The sequence below is a fragment of the Antechinus flavipes genome, chromosome 2, assembly GCF_016432865.1.
Source record: "Antechinus flavipes isolate AdamAnt ecotype Samford, QLD, Australia chromosome 2, AdamAnt_v2, whole genome shotgun sequence".
NCBI lineage: Eukaryota > Metazoa > Chordata > Mammalia > Dasyuromorphia > Dasyuridae > Antechinus > Antechinus flavipes.
This window is the reverse complement of record NC_067399.1, coordinates 532,665,515-532,683,131: the sequence shown is the minus strand read 5'-3', so window position 1 is coordinate 532,683,131 and position 17,617 is coordinate 532,665,515.

The window sequence follows — 17,617 nt, the reverse complement described above, 5'->3', positions numbered from 1 at the left end:
GAAAGACTCCAGTTTTTTCTGTTTTTCTTTGGTAGTTTGTCTCTGATTAATAGACAGAATGAGCAAGAAGCTGAAGAGGACTTTAACCCTTGACAGCTTCTATACAGATAGAGAGCAGACTCTAAATCCTGAGGAGACTAAAAACAGGCAGTCTCCAGGTGATTCCCCAAAGGAGGAGATCGTCTGTTCCTCAGCACAGATGAACCTCATAGAAGTGATTAAAAAGGCTCTCACAAGGGAGCTAGAAGAAAAATGGGAAAAGAGTCTGGAGAAAGTTAAAGAGAGAGTGGATAAAGAAGTGAAATCCTTGAAAAATAGGATTAGTGAACTGGAAACAGAAAACAGCTCTCTAAAAAACAAAATTGGCGAAATGGAAAAAAATTCCACAGAACAAAAGAACTCAATTGGACAATTAGAGAAAGATTTTAAAAAAGTGAGTGAAGAGAATACTTCACTGAAAATCAGAATTGAACAAGTGGAATTGAATGACTCGAGGAGACAAGAAGAATCAGTCAAGCAAATCCAAAAAAATCAAACAATGGAGAAAAATGTGAAATACCTTCTGGGGAAGACAACAGACCTGGAAAACAGATCCAGGAGAGACAATCTGAGAATCATTGGACTCCCAGAAAAACATGATGAAAAAAAGAGCCTGGACACTGTCTTCCAGGAAATTATCAAAGAGAACTGCCCAGAAGTCATAGGAACAGAGGAAAAAATAAACATTGAAAGGATTCATCGATCACCCACTGAAAGGGATCCTAAAATCAAAACACCAAGGAATATAGTGGCCAAATGCCAGAACCCTCAGATGAAAGAAAAAATATTGCAAGCGGCTAGAAAAACCCAATTCAAGTATCAAGGAGCCACAATAAGGATCACCCAGGATCTGGCAGCATCCACATTAAAAGATCGAAGGGCCTGGAATATGATATTCCGAAAGGCTAAGGAACTTGGTATGCAACCAAAAATAACTTACCCAGCGAGAATGAGCATCTTTTTCCAGGGAAGAAGATGGACATTCAACGAAGTAAGCGAATTTCATCTATTTCTGATGAAAAAACCAGAACTTAACAAAAAGTTTGATCTACAAATATAGAACTCAAGAGAAATCTAAAAAGGTAAAGATTAATCTTGGGAACTATATTTTGACTATATAGATGTATAAAGAATACATGTATACCTTGTTCTAGAAATTGATGTGGAAAGGACATTGTACCAGAAAAAGGGTAAAGTGGGGGTAGTACATCTCATGAAGAGGCATAGGAAACCTATTATATCTGAGAGAAAGAATGGAGGGGGATGAATATAGTGGGTATCTTACTGCCTTCAGAATTGGCTTTAAGTGAAAAATCTTAAGACATATTCAATCTAAGGTGAAACTTCTCCCATCTCATTGAAAAGTGAGAAGGGAAAAGTGGAAAGGGAAGGAATAAGCTAAGCGGAAGGGAATACGGGAACTGGGAGGGAAAGGGGTAAGATAGGGGGAGGAACTCTAAGGCGGGGGGAGGGACACTAAAAAGGGAGGGCTGTGAGAAGCAAGGGGTGCTCACAAGCTTAATACTTGGAAGGGGGGAAAGGGGAAAGAAGGGAGGAAAGCATAAACCGGGGTTAACAAGATGGCAAGTAATACAGAATTGGTCATTCTAACCATAAACGTGAATGGGGTAAACTCCCCCATAAAGAGGAAGCGGTTAGCAGAATGGATTAAAAGCCAGAATCCTACAATATGTTGTTTACAGGAAACACACCTGAAGCGGGGAGATACATGCAGGTTAAAGGTAAAAGGTTGGAGCAAAATCTACTATGCTTCAGGTGAAGTCAAAAAAGCAGGGGTAGCCATCCTGATCTCAGATCAAGCTAAAGCAAAAATTGACCTAATTAAAAGAGATAAGGAAGGACACTATATCTTGCTAAAGGGTAGCATGGATAATGAAGCACTATCTATATTAAACATATATGCACCAAGTGGGGTAGCATCTAAATTCTTAAAAGAGAAACTAAGAGAGCTGCAAGAAGAAATAGACAGTAAAACTATAATAGTGGGAGATCTTAACCTTGCACTCTCAGAATTAGATAAATCAAACCAGAAAATAAATAAGAAAGAAGTCAAAGAGGTAAACAGAATACTAGAAAAGCTAGATATGATAGATCTCTGGAGAAAATGTAATGGAGACAGAAAGGAATACACTTTCTTTTCAGCAGTTCATGGAACCTATACAAAAATTGACCATATATTAGGACATAAAAACCTCAAACTCAAATGTAGTAAGGCAGAAATAGTAAATGCATCCTTTTCAGACCACGATGCAATGAAAATTACATTCAACAAAAAAGCAGGGGGAAGTAGACCAAAAAATAATTGGAAACTAAATAATCTCATACTAAAGAATGATTGGGTAAAACAGCAAATCATAGACATAATTAATAACTTCACCCAAGAAAACGATAATAATGAGACATCATACCAAAATGTATGGGATGCAGCCAAAGCGGTAATAAGGGGAAATTTCATATCTCTAGAGGCCTATTTGTATAAAATAGAGAAAGAGAAGGTCAATGAATTGGGTTTGCAATTAAAAATGCTAGAAAAGGAACAAATTAAAAACCCCCAGTCAAACACTAAACTTGAAATTCTAAAAGTAAAAGGTGAGATCAATAAAATTGAAAGTAAAAAAACTATTGAATTGATTAATAAAACTAAGAGTTGGTTCTATGAAAAAACCAACAAAATAGAAAAACCCTTAGTAAATCTGATTAAAAAAAAGGAAAGAGGAAAATCAAATTGTTAGTCTTAAAAATGAAAAGGGAGAACTCACCACTAACGAAGAGGAAATTAGAGCAATAATTAGGAGTTACTTTGCCCAACTTTATGCCAATAAATTCGACAACTCAAATGAAATAGAAAAATACCTCCAAAAATACAGCTTGCCCAAACTAACAGAGGAAGAAGTAAATATCCTAAACAGTCCCATCTCAGAAAAAGAAATAGAACAAACTATCAATCAACTCCCTAAGAAAAAATCCCCAGGACCAGATGGATTTACATGTGAATTCTACCAAACATTTAAAGAACAATTAACTCCAATGTTATATAAACTATTTGAAAAAATAGGGATTGAAGGAGTCCTACCAAACTCCTTTTATGACACAGATATGGTACTGATACCTAAACCAGGTAGGCTGAAAACAGAGAAAGAAAATTATAGACCAATCTCCCTAATGAATATTGATGCTAAAATCTTAAATAAAATATTAGCAAAAAGATTACAGAAAATTGTCACCAGGATAATACACTATGACCAAGTAGGATTTATACCAGGAATGCAGGGCTGGTTCAATATTAGGAAAACTATTAGCATAATTGACTATATCAATAACCAAACAAACAAAAACCACATGATCATCTCAATAGATGCAGAAAAAGCATTTGATAAAATCCAACATCCATTCCTAATAAAAACACTTGAGAGCATAGGAATAAATGGACTTTTCCTTAAAATAGTCAGGAGCATATATTTAAAACCATCAGTAAGCATCATATGCAATGGGGAAAAACTGGAACCTTTCCCAGTAAGATCTGGAGTGAAGCAAGGTTGCCCACTATCACCATTATTATTTAATATCGTATTAGAAACACTAGCCTCGGCAATAAGAGTCGAGAAAGATATAAAAGGAATTAGAGTAGGCAATGAGGAAACCAAACTATCACTCTTTGCAGATGATATGATGGTATACCTAGAGAACCCCAGAGATTCTACCAAAAAGCTATTGGAAATAATTCATAATTTTAGCAAAGTAGCTGGCTACAAAATAAATCCCCATAAATCCTCAGCATTTTTATACATCACCAACAAAACCCAACAGCAAGAGATACAAAGAGAAATTCCATTCAGAATAACTGTTGATACCATAAAATATTTGGGAATCTATCTACCAAAGGAAAGTCAGGAATTATATGAGCAAAATTATAAAAAAGTCTCCACACAAATAAAGTCAGACTTAAATAATTGGAAAAATATTAAGTGCTCTTGGATCGGCCGAGCGAACATAATAAAGATGACAATACTCCCTAAACTAATCTATTTATTTAGTGCTATACCAATCAGACTTCCAAGAAAATATTTTATTGATCTAGAAAAAATAACAACAAAATTCATATGGAACAATAAAAAGTCGAGAATCTCAAGGGAATTAATGAAAAAAAAATCAAATGAAGGTGGCCTAGCTGTACCTGATCTAAAATTATATTATAAAGCAGCAGTCACCAAAACCATTTGGTATTGGCTAAGAAATAGATTAGTGGATCAGTGGAAAAGGCTAGGCTCACAAGACAGAATAGTCAATTATAGCAATCTAGTGTTTGACAAACCCAAAGCCCCTAACTTCTGGGAAAAGAATTCATTATTTGATAAAAACTGCTGGGATAATTGGAAATTAGTATGGCAGAAATTAGGCATGGACCCACACTTAACACCATATACCAAGATAAGATCAAAATGGGTCTATGACCTAGGCATAAAGAACGAGATTATAAATAAATTAGAGGAACATAGAATAGTTTATCTCTCAGACTTGTGGAGGAGAAAGAAATTTGTGACCAAAGATGAACTAGAGACCATTACTGATCACAGAATAGAAAATTTCGATTACATCAAATTAAAAAGCCTTTGTACAAATAAAACTAATGCAAACAAGATTAGAAGGGAAGCAACAAACTGGGAAAACATTTTCACAGTTAAAGGTTCTGATAAAGGCCTCATTTCCAAAATATATAGAGAACTGACTCAAATTTATAAGAAATCAAGCCATTCTCCAATTGATAAATGGTCAAAGGATATGAACAGACAATTTTCAGAGGATGAGATTGAAACTATTACCACTCATATGAAAGAGTGTTCCAAATCATTATTGATCAGAGAAATGCAAATTAAGACAACTCTGAGATACCACTACACACCTGTCAGATTGGCTAAGATGACAGGAAAAAATAATGATGAATGTTGGAGGGGATGCGGGAAAACTGGGACACTAATGCATTGTTGGTGGAGTTGTGAACGAATCCAACCATTCTGGAGAGCAATCTGGAATTATGCCCAAAAAATTATCAAAATGTGCATATCCTTTGATCCAGCAGTGTTTCTATTGGGCTTATATCCCAAAGAAATACTAAAGAAGGGAAAGGGACCTGTATGTGCCAAAATGTTTGTAGCAGCCCTGTTTGTAGTGGCTAGAAACTGGAAAATGAATGGATGCCCATCAATTGGAGAATGGCTGGGTAAATTGTGGTATATGAATGTTATGGAATATTATTGTTCTGTAAGAAATGACCAGCAGGATGAATACAGAGAGGCTTGGAGAGACCTACATGAACTGATGCTAAGTGAAATGAGCAGAACCAGGAGATCATTATACACTTCGACAACGATATTGTATGAGGACATATTTTGATGGAAGTGGATTTCTTTGACAAAGAGACCTGAGTTTCAATTGATAAATGACGGACAAAAGCAGCTACACCCAAAGAAAGAACACTGGGAAACGAATGTGAACTATCTGCATTTTTGTTTTTCTTCCCGGATTATTTATACCTTCTGAATCCAATTCTCCCTACGCAACAAGAGAACTGTTCGGTTCTGCAAACATATATTGTATCTAGGATATACTGCAACATATCCAACATATAAAGGACTGCTTGCCATCTAGGGGAGGGGGTGGAGGGAGGGAGGGGAAAAAAAAAATCGGAACAGAAATGAGTGTCAATATAATGTAATTATAAAATAAAAAATTAAAAAAAAAAAAAGAAGTCATTGTTATTCTCATTTTAAAGATAAGGAAACTGAGGCTCAGAAACTTTAAGTGTCTAAGCAGTCTTAGAGCATCGTTCTAAGAAGAGAGAATAGAAAAAGAGAAAGAGAAATACATATAGAGAGATAGTGAGATGGAGAGATAGATACAGAAAAAGAGAGATTTGAGAGCTGTGAGCTATATTCAATCAGGATTATGTTCAGCAGAAGAATTTCTTTCTTAAGGACCAGGCCTTAAAACCAAATCACTCTGGCTCTCATTGATTAGCCAATAAAATGTCCTAGATCAAGCCCATTTGGTCTTAGTTTGGGCACGGATTGCCTCAGAGGAAATGTAAACAGTAACTATTGTTTTGGCAAGAAATCTTCCCTTCCCAGACTGACACCTAATTTAATTTAATAGATTAATTTATTTTTGACTAGGTAAAAAAAGCCATTTATTCCCTCATTTCTTTCTTACCTAGCCTTAATGACTGAATGGGCAGTTGCCTCAAACTGGGACCTATTAAAGACCTTAGCTTAAAAAAAGCCATCTTGATCTATATCTGGTCTAAACTACACACCTAATTCTCCAGAGGAGAATTTGAGGCAGGTGAGCTTGCACTACAGTATACCCTTAAATCCAATTTGCTTGAACATCATGGCATCACCTCCCTGACTTCATGGGCCTTTTTTGAGAATGAAGGACAAACAAGAATAACAATACTTTCATTGAAGAGTTGGAAAAGACTTCAGTCTTCTCAGACAAGTGTCTTAGACATCCAGTCCTCCTATGCAAGTGGTAAGCACCTAATAAATATTTTATCAATTGAAATTTGACTCACGGTCACACAGAATGTTAGGGGCAGAAATGGAACCCAGTTCATCTCCACTCTCTATTCACTCAACAACTACAGTCTCTCATCTTGTACATAGTAAGTGCTTAGTCAATGTTTTACAGAATTGAACTGTTTAATGGAACGTGAAGGTATTATGTTTTATTTCTCTTATATTAAAGTTGATATGAAGAAGGCTAGCTGTCTGATTCCACAATAACAACAATGGTTGCCCTTCTGAATAACAACTTTATCCCTTTTTATAACAAATATGCTAGACTAGATAAAGTATAAATCTAATAATCTGACTCAGTACGCCAGGGATTTTCTAGGCTCTAAAAGACTTCTGAAGCTCTGTTCTGAGCAATGAAAAGCTCTAACTTATTGCTGGTCTTTTTATTCTTGAAGTCTTCTTTTAATAGAGTTTTGGGTTTTGGTGTACTTCTATTACAAATTAGACAACTAAACCAAATAATTTGATGTTGTAAAGAAGGGAAAAGAAACTCATAACAACAAAATAATGCATCAGTAATTTATAATTTTATTGGTTCAAGCATTCCCTCTAACAACACAGATTGCATGCTCTTTATAATTAAGTAGAAGGGGTAGGTTCAAGACCAGCTATCCTTCATTCTCCAAACTTCTCCAACATGCCTCAAACAATGTACTTTCCTCTATTTCCATCCCAATTTTTAATCTCCCTTTTATGTTTTATCTTCCCTTAATAGGATGTAACTTCCTTGTGAGCAAAGACTTCTCTTTCATTTTGCTTATATTTTTATCTTCAGCACTTGGCACTGTACCTGGTATACAGCAGGTGCCTAATAGATGCTTACTGCTTTGACTTAATTAGATAGTTTCAGAGGGTTACTGTGGCCATCACTGTAGAGTTAACCTAGACTTGTGCCTCTATGAATTCTACTAAGCCAATCCTTCAATAACAGATATCCAGGCCATCACCAGGTCCATACCCAAAGCCTACTGAGCTTTGAAATAACTACCAGAGTTTGAACTTGACATGGGTAGCCTTTAAGAAACCAGGGTCATCTCTGTACCATAATCAGCAAAGGAAGGAGACCTGAAATAATGATGATTCCAAATGTGCCTGTCTTACAATGGGACCTCGCTAAAAACTCAGAGTTAAAATTTAAGTAAAAGTTTATCTGAAATTAAAGCAAAAAAAAGTTAAAGCATAAATAGGGAGCTGGATTTGACAGCATTAAAATCTAACTTCAAATACTTAACAGTATAACTGGGAAAATTTGCTTAGTTCATCAATGCTCCTGGCAAGTACTTATATCATTGGTGGAGGAAGAAGAAGGAACTTTGCTGTTTTTGCCAAGAAAACCCCAAATGGGATTACAAATTAATGAAATGATTGAACAAAATTCTGTTGGATCCCTACAACAATATGGGGAGTTAGGTGCTATTATTATTCCCATTTGACAGTTGAGGAAACTGAGGCCACAGAGTTTAAATATCTTGCCCAAGATCACACAGTTTTCCCCCATCCCAACATTACTGTCTCATCTCTCCAAATAAATTAAAATGATTCTTACATCTCTGTTATTATTATATTTCTCTGCAAGCCGATGGCACTAAATCAAATAAGCTTCTGCATCCATTCTAGCTTTTAGGTTTTGAATAATTTGTCAGTTGAAATAGATGAGGTTCATTCTTAGAAACATGGAAAAATAAAAAATCCTCCTGACATTCAGAATCTAGAAAAGAACTTCCTATTCACTGCTTACAGTGGTAAGAGACTATTACATTTTATCATGCTTCCCCACATCTCTCCTCGGAAGACTTGCTTGATCTTAGGTAATGACAGGTGATATGATTGAGTTGATAATAGTTTTGTCCAAAGGTTCCTCAAAGTCTCACGTTCATGGCTGCATCTTGCTCATGGAGGTGATCAAGCAAACAATCCCTCTAATAGATTTGAAATAATTCATGGCATCACTTAAATGCCAAGCCCTTTAAAGTATAGAATACATTTTTTTGCTATGGTTCAACTTTTTTAATAGTGACTGAACTGACAAATCCGATGGATATCCTTTTATTTTAATTCAACATTTTTCTTTCAATGAAGTTTTGAAGCTTCTGTTTGAATTGGCTTGATTTTTAACTTTGTAAGATTAATCAGGTTTTTCTCACATCTAAATTATTCCATTGAATACAATGTAACAGATTTATATAGGAATATAGTATGTGAGGCATGGGGGACACAAATGGTTAATGTACCACCTATTTATGCCCTGAATAAAATGCCCTAAAAGGTAAGAGACAGTCTTTTGAGGGTTGTATTGATTACATGCTTACTTAACTAAGCACAACAGATGCTATTCTGAGGCAGATTATTCCCAATTGCCAAACAGGAAAACTGAGAGACTGGTAGTTTTTTTTTCCTTAATAAAACCATTTTTCTATCACTGTGATACTTTTCTGACATCAAATGAAAGACATTTTCTTTTTCGTTTTTATTTATTTGCTTTTTAATTAATTTATTTTAACACAAATTGCTTTATGAATCATATTGGAAGAGAAAAAATCAGAGCAAAAGGAGAAAACCATGGGAGAGAAAAAAATGAACATAGCATGTGTTAATTTGCATTCAATCTCCATAGTTCTTTTCTGGATGCAGATAGAATTTTCTGTCCAAAATTTTTTGGGATTGCTTTGAATCACTGAACCACTGAGAAGCTCCAAGTCTTTCATAGAGAAGAACCAAGTCTTTCATAGCTGGTCATCAAATATTCTTTTTTAAAAAATAACTTTTTATTGACAGAACCCATGCCAGGGTAATTTTTTTTACAACATTATCCCTTGCACTCACTTCTGTTGCTATTTTTCCCCTCCCTCCCTCTACCCCCTTCCCCAGATGGCAAGCAGTCCTATACATGTTAAATAGGTTACAGTATATCTAGATACAATATATGTGTGCAGAACCGAACAGTTCTCTTGTTGCACAGGGAGAATTGGATTCAGAAGGTATAAATAACCCGGGAAGAAAAACGAAAATGCAAACAGTTTATATTCATTTCCCAGTGTTCTTTCTTTGGGTATAGCTGCTTCTGTCCATCCTTGATCAATTGAAAGTGAGTTAGATCTTTGTTGAAGAAATCTACTTCCATCAGAATACATCCTCATACGGTATCGTTGTTGAGGTATACAATGATCTCCTGGTTCTGCTCATTTCACTCAGCATCAGGTCATGTAAGTCTCACCAGTCTTTTCTGCATTCATCCTGCAGGTCATTTCTTACAGAACAATAATATTCCATAACATTCATATACCACAATTTACTCAACCATTCTCCAATTGATCATCAAACATTCTTACTATTATTGTATCCCTAGCTCTGCTTGTTTCACTCAGCATCTGTTCATGTAAGCCCTCTCCAGGGCTTTCTAAAATCAGCTTCTTCATCATTTTTATAGACCAAAAATATTCCATTATCTTCATATATCAAAGCTCATTCAGCCATTCCTCAACTGATGGGCATTTATTCATTTCTAATTCTTTGTTACCACAAAAAGAGCTACTACAAACATTTTTGCACTTTTGAGTCCTTTTCCCTTCTTTATGATTTCTTTGAGATACAGACCCAGTAATGGCACTGCTGGGTCAAAAGGTATACACAATTTTATAACCCTTTAAGCATAGATCCAGATTGCTCTCCAGAATAATTGTGTCAGTTCACATCTCAACCAACAGTGCATTAGTGTCCTACTTTTCCCACATCCCCTCCAAAATTTATCATTATCCTTTTTCTGTCATCTTAGTCAATCTGAGAGGTGTGTGAGGTAATACCTCAGAGTTGTTTTGATTTTATTTCTTTAATCAGTAGTAATTTAGAGAATTTTTTCATATGCCTATAGAAGACTTTAATTTCATCATCTAAAAATGATCTGTTCATATTCTTTGATCATTTATCAATTGGGGAATGATTTGGTATTATAAATATGACAATGTTTTCTATATATTTAGAAATGAACCTTTTATTAGAAACACAGAAACAGATTTTTTTCTGAGCTTTGTGCTTCCTTTTTAATTTTGTTGCTAGTGGTTTTGTTTGTGCAAAAATTTTCTAAGTTAGTGTAATCAAAGTTTTCCATTTTGCCTTTCATAATGTTCTCTATTCCCTTCTCCAAAGATCTGATAGATAAATTACCCCTTGCTCTCCAAATTTGTTTAGGTTATCATTCTTTATGCCCAAAACATGTACCCATATTGACCTTATTTTGGTATGGGCTGTAAGCTGTAGGTCTATGCCAAGGTTCTGACATGTTATTTTCCAGTTCTCTCAGCAATTTTTGTCAAGTAGTGAGTTCTTATTCCAGAAGCTGGAGTTTGGGTGTTTATCAAATATTAGATTGCTATAGGCCTTGATTATTGTGTCATGTATATCTAATCTATACATTAGATCCACCACTATTTCTTAGCCAGTACCAAATGGTTTTGATGTCTGCTGTTTAATAATATAGTTCTAGATTTGGTACTACTAAGCCTTGGTATTTTTTTTTTTCATTAATTCTTGTGACATTCTAGACCTTTTGTTCTTCCAGATGAATTTAGTTATTATTTTTTCTATTTCTACAAAATAATGTTTTGGCAGTCTAATTGGAATGGCACTAACCAATTTAGTCAGAATTGTTATTTTTATTGTATTGGCTTAGCCATAAGCAATTGATATTTTTCCAGTTGTTTAGATCTGATTTTATTTGTGTGAGAAGTGTTTTGTAATTGTTTTCATAAAGTTCCTGGGTTTGTATTGGCAGGTAGACAACAAAATATTTTATTGTCTACAATAATTTTAAATGGGATTTCTCTTTCTATCTCTTGGTGTTGGACTTTGTCAGTAATATATAGAAATGCTGATGATTTGGGTTTATTTTTGCATCTTGCAATTTTGCTAAAGCTCTGAATTGTTTTCAGTAGATTTTTGGATGATTTTCTAGGATTCTCTAAATATATCATCATATCATCTGCAAAAAGTGATAGTTTTATTTCCTCATTGCTTATTCTAATTCCTTTAATTTCTTTTTTTCTTATTGCTAAAGCCAACTTTAATAGTACAATGTTGAATAATAGTGGTGATGATAATGGGCATCCTTGTTTCACCCCAGATCTTATTGGGAATGCATCCAGTTGCTCCATTACAAGGAAAGTTCCCTTTATTCCTATGCTCGATGGTGTTTTTTAATAGGAATTGGTGCTTTATTTTGTCAAAATTCTTTTTCTGTATTTATTGAGATTATCATATAATTTCTGTTGGTTTGTTCTTGATATGTTCAATGATGGTAATAGTTTTCCTGATATTGAACCAGATCTGCATTTTTTGGTATAAATCCCACTAGGTCATAGTGTATTATCCTACTGATATATTGCTGTAATCTCTATTCTTAAATTTTTATTTAATTTTTTTCCATTGATATTCATTAAGAAGATTGGTCTGTAATTTTCTTTCTCTGTTTTGGCTCTTCCTGGCTTAGGTATCAGTACCAAATTTTTGCCATAGGAGAAATTTGGCACATCTCCTTCTTTGTCTATTTTTCCAAATAGTTTACAATATATTGGAATTGATTGTTCTTTAAATGTTTGGTAGAATTCATGTGTGAATCCATCTGGCTCTATAAATTGTTTTCTTTGGGAGTTCATTTATGATTTGCTCAATTTCTTTTTCTAAAAAGGAACTATTTAAGTATTTTATTTCCTTTTGTATTAATCTGGGCTATTTATATTTTTGTAAATAAATCATTCATTTCAGTTAGATTGTCAGACTTGCTGCCATAAAGGTGGACAAAATAGCTCCTAATTATTGTGTAAATTTCTTTTTCTTTGGTGGTAAGTTCACCTTTTCATTTTTTGTTGTTGGTGATTTAGTTTTTTTTTTCTTTCCTTTTTCTCCTTTATCAAAGGTTTATCTTTTTTTTTCATAAAACCAACTGAATTTTATTAATTAGTTCAATAGTTTTATTAGTTTCAATTTTATTAATCTTTCCTTTGAGTTTCAGAATTTCTAATTTGGTATTTAATTAGGGAATTTTAGTTTGTTTTTTTTTCCTAGCTTTTTTTAGGTGCATGCCCAATGCATTGATCTCCTTTCTCTATTTAAGTCATGTATCTTATATGTCCTCTAAGAACTGCTTTGGCTGTATCCCAAAATTTTTTGTATGTTGTCTCATTTTTTATCATTCTCTTGGATGAAATTATGAATTATTTCAGTAATTTGTTGTTTGACCCACTCATTTTTGAGAATTAGATTATTCAATTTCCAGTTGGGTTTTATCTATCTTTCCCTGGACTTTTATTAAATAAATTTTTTTTTGCATGATGCGAAAAGGAAATCATTTACTATTTCTGCCTTTCTGCATTTGATTTAGAGGTTTATATGCTCTAATATATGATCAGTTTTTGTGTAGGTGTCATGTACTGCAGAGAAAAAGGTGTATTCCTTTCTGTCTGTATTCAGTTTTCCCTAGAGGTCTATTATATTTAGGTTTTCTAGAATCCTATTAATCTCCCTCGTTTCTTTCTTGTTTATTTTGCAGTTAGATTTGTCTGATTCTGAGAGGGGAAGGTTGAGGTCCACCACCAATATCGTTTTGTTGTCTATTTCTTCCTGTAACTGGTTTAATATATTATCTAGGAAATTGTATGCTCTAAGACAGTGCATATACTTTTAATATCATTACTACTTCATTGTTAACATACTCTTTAATTTACTCCTTTTAATTGGATCTATTTTAATTTGCTTTTTTTACTTTTGCTTTATCTGGGATCAGAATTGCTGCCCTGCTTTTTTTACTTTAGCTGAACCATAATAAATTCTATTCCATCATTTTACTTTTATCCTGTATGTGTCTCTCTGTGTCAAATATGTTTCTTGTAAACAACATATTGTAGGATTCTCTTTTTAATTCATTCTATTATTCACTTCCATTGTATGGGAGAGTTCATCTCAATCACATTCACAGTTATGATTACCAGCTCTGTATTTCCCTCCATTCTATTTTTCCCCTGTGTATACTTTTGCTCTCTCTTTCTACCCTGTCCTTAGTAGTGTTTTGTTTTGTTTTGTTTTTACTCATCATATGAACTACTTCTTTCCTATTATCCCTCCTTACTTCTCTCAGTGGTGATTTTTAACCCATTCTGCCTATTAACTTATCTTCTATCACCCTCCTACCTTCTCTTACATTTTTCCTAGTATTTTTGCCCTCCCTTCTTTGCAGCCCCTCCCTTTTCTTTCCTCCTTCTCCTCCTACTTCTTTGATAAATTTCTATACCCAACTGAATGATTAAGTTATTTCCTCTAAAGGCCAAAGCTGATGAGATCAAGTTTGAGACAATGCCCTCCCCTTCTTTTCCTGGATTGTAATAGTTGTTTTGTGCCTCTTCATGTTTGTCTAATTTGTCTCATTATATCTCCCCTTTCCCCTTCTTCCAGTACAGATTTTTCTCTATCCCTTATTGTTTTTTTTCTTTGATATTATCACATCAAAGCCCATTCTCAATCACATTCTCTGTCCATGTGATGCCCCCTCTGTTTGTCCCAATAACAGATACAGTTCTTTATAGATAAAGGATATAAATAGTTTAACATTTAAATAATATAAATTTTCCCCTGTTTATCTTTCTATGTTTTTCTTGAGTCCTGTGTTTATAGATTAAACTTTCTGTTTAGTTCCATTTTTTCGAATAGAAATGATTAAAAGTTTCTGACTTCATTGAAGATCCATCATGTCCCCTGAAAGATTATGCTTAGTCTCATTGGGTAGTTTTTTTCTTGATTGTAATCCCAGGTCCTTTGTTTCCATAATATTGAATTCCAAACTCTCCAATCTTTTATTGTAGAAGCTGCCAGATCCTGAGTAATCCTGACTGTTGCTCCTTGATATTTGAATTGTTTTTATCTGGCAGCTTTGCAGTATTTTTACCTTGAGGTTGAAGTTTTGGAGTTCAGCAGCAATGTTCCTTGGTGTTTTCCTTGTGGGTTCTCTTTCTAGAGGTGATTGATAGATTCTTTCTATGACTATTTCCCCCTCTGCTTCCAGAATATTGGGGCAGTTTTCCTTAATGATCTCTTGTAGAATGCTATCTAGGCTCTTTTTTTTTCTTTTTTGGTTATGGTCTTCCAGTAAGCCAATAATTTTTAAATGGTCTCTTCTGAATCTATTTTTCAGGTATTTTTCTAATGGGGTATTTCACATTTTTTTCCCATTTTTTAATTCTTTTTAGTTTGACTGATTTTTAAGGTCTAGAGTCATTATCTTCCATTTACCCCATTTTAGTTTTTAATTGTGATCTTCACTTTTTTTTAAATCTCTTTTTCTAATTGGTTAATTCTACTTTTAAAAGTGTTGTTTTCTTTGGTGGAATTTTTTTATATGACCAATTGTATTTTTTAAGAAATTGCCTTTTTTTTTTTCAAGTTGTCGTTCTTTTGCATGCCTCTCATTTCCTTTTTTTCCCTTCTACCTCTTATTTGCCTTTTAAATCTTTTGTGAGCACGTCCAAGAAACCTCTTTGGGCTTGAGACCAATTCATATCACTCTTTGAGATTTCTTTGATGGACATTTTATTTTCATCTGAGTTTGTGTTTTGGTCTGCCCTGTTACCATAGTAGTTTTCTATGGTCAAGGTTCTTTTCTGTTTCTTGCTCACTTACTTTCCTTTTCTTTTGGTATTTCTCTCTTTTTTACTTTTATGGTGGAGCTCTGTTCCTGGGATAAAGTGGGTACTGTCCCAAACTTCCTGGGAAGCTCTGAGTCTTGGCTTTGAGTACAGTGTTTATAAGGGTAGTTTAGCCTGCTATTTTTCAGGAAACAGCCTGCTTTCCCAGAGTTTGCCTTCTGAGCTGGGACTGGAGGCTGACCCAAGGGTCCACTCCTCTACTGAGCCAGGGCTAAGGGTCTCGGTTGCTGATTTGCTGTGATTAAGACCCTCTCATTTGCTTTCCCAGACTCTGTCCAAGATGGACTGAACACTCTTTTCACCCAAGTGAGAGTGACCTTTCTTGAAGTTTTTCCAATCTATCTTCAACTGGAGAGGTTTCATTTTGTGAGAATCTGTTCAGAGACTTAGTTTCATTAAGTTTTTGAAAGAAATTAGGACAGTATGAGGAACTTTCTGGCTTCATCCACCATGTTGGCTCCACCCCCAGACAAATTTTCTTTGTGTACCTTATAAATATATAATTCACAACAATTATTACTATTATCCACAATCAAATGAAAGAGAATAAAAATAGTTGGCCCAAATAATTTGCAAACCCTAGAATAATAACAAAACACTAGTTGATATAAAGTCTTACATTATCCAAAACATATCCAAAAAAAAGAATGTATGCATTCTTAATTATTAATTTTCTTATTTCCTCATTTGTTATTTTTCATTAGGTAAGGAATTCATAGTGTGGAAATTCCCTTCACCAATACTGATTATCAGCTATTCTATACTGATAGTCCCTCAGAACTATCTGGGTCATTGAGAGGTTAAGCAAGTTAATTATGCTCACAAAATTTAGAGTAAGACTTGAGCCTGGGACTTCCTGATTGGCCCTTTAGCCATTACACCAAACAGCTTCTGATCAATATGAAATTCTTTGCAAATCCATCGAGCACCACAAGAACATGAGCTGTTATTGTTATTACCCCCATTTTAAAGATGAGAAAATTGAGCCTCAGAGAGTTTGTGACTGACCTGTGAGCATAGTTAATAATTGTGACTTTAGGCTTCTGTCTGTTGGCAATTATCATACACTACAGAAAAAGAAATGTTCTGAGAGCAAATATTTGAAGCCTGCTGCATGGAGAAATCAAGGAAAATTCTCTGATGCATCAGTCTTTTTCATTCTAGTTTAAAAATTGCCTCTCAGAAAGGCATATTTTGCCTGTTTCATTTTCCAAAAAAAGCCAAAAAAAAAAAAAAAAGACTCTTTAACCAGCTACCAATTTTAGAATTCAGCTACTTACTTTGCATACAAATTGGTCAATTGAATTCATGTGGAAAGGATACGATTTGAATAAAAATATCAAAACACATAGTTGTTTAGACACAATTAACTGCTAAGGCCTATAATAACATCGATGTTAGGAGGTATACCAGATTTGACTACTAAAAAGGAACATGTTTGTATGACTAAGGAGCCTTCCAAATTCCCTTATTGTTTGAAGAATTGTTTGTAGCTAAATTGGCCCCATTTCTACCTGTCTTGAATATTTTTCCCGACTGTTTTACAAGATTATTGGGTATTTTTTTTTTGTCATTTCATGTCATTATTCACATCTAATTCTCGCTAGGCTGCCTGGCAGGCCTGGAATCCAGTTGGGGTATCTGGGGACATTGCATTATTTGGATACAATCAAGCTCCAGCTGAAAGTCCTTTTTGCTTCCTCTACTGTCTCTATTCCACTGGTTACTTGCATTTGAATGTACCTTGTAAATATTTCTATCCCATCTCCCAATTTTTGAATATGGACTGGGAGACTGAAAAGAATTTGAGCTTTGATTAGCCATCGGTGTTTTGGGACTAAGCAAACTCTTTTCTCCCTGTCTTATTAAAGAAAAGAAATATTGAAAACTATCAAAGGATGCTATGTAACAAATATGACTGTATTAGACAGATCTGCGTGTTTGGTTGGAAATACAGGTGAGATAACAAAAGATCATAGTAATAGGCTCATGTGTATCTAGACCTGGAAGTGATCCTTCCAAAATCATCTTGTCTGGACCTTCTTTATCTTTGCATCCTAGTGAAGCTGATGGATCCCTTCTCAGAATCATGCATTTAAATACATTAAAAATGCATAAGATTACAAAGGAAAGCAATTCAATAAAAATATCAAAATGTCAAAAATTCCAAGTTTTCAGATCCCCTTGAAGTCTATTCATGAAAGTTAAAAACTCTTAGATTACACAGTAGCCAAACATATACCAAATGACTGAAGATGAAACCTCTAGATAAAAGTTTCCAGATAAAGATTTCCA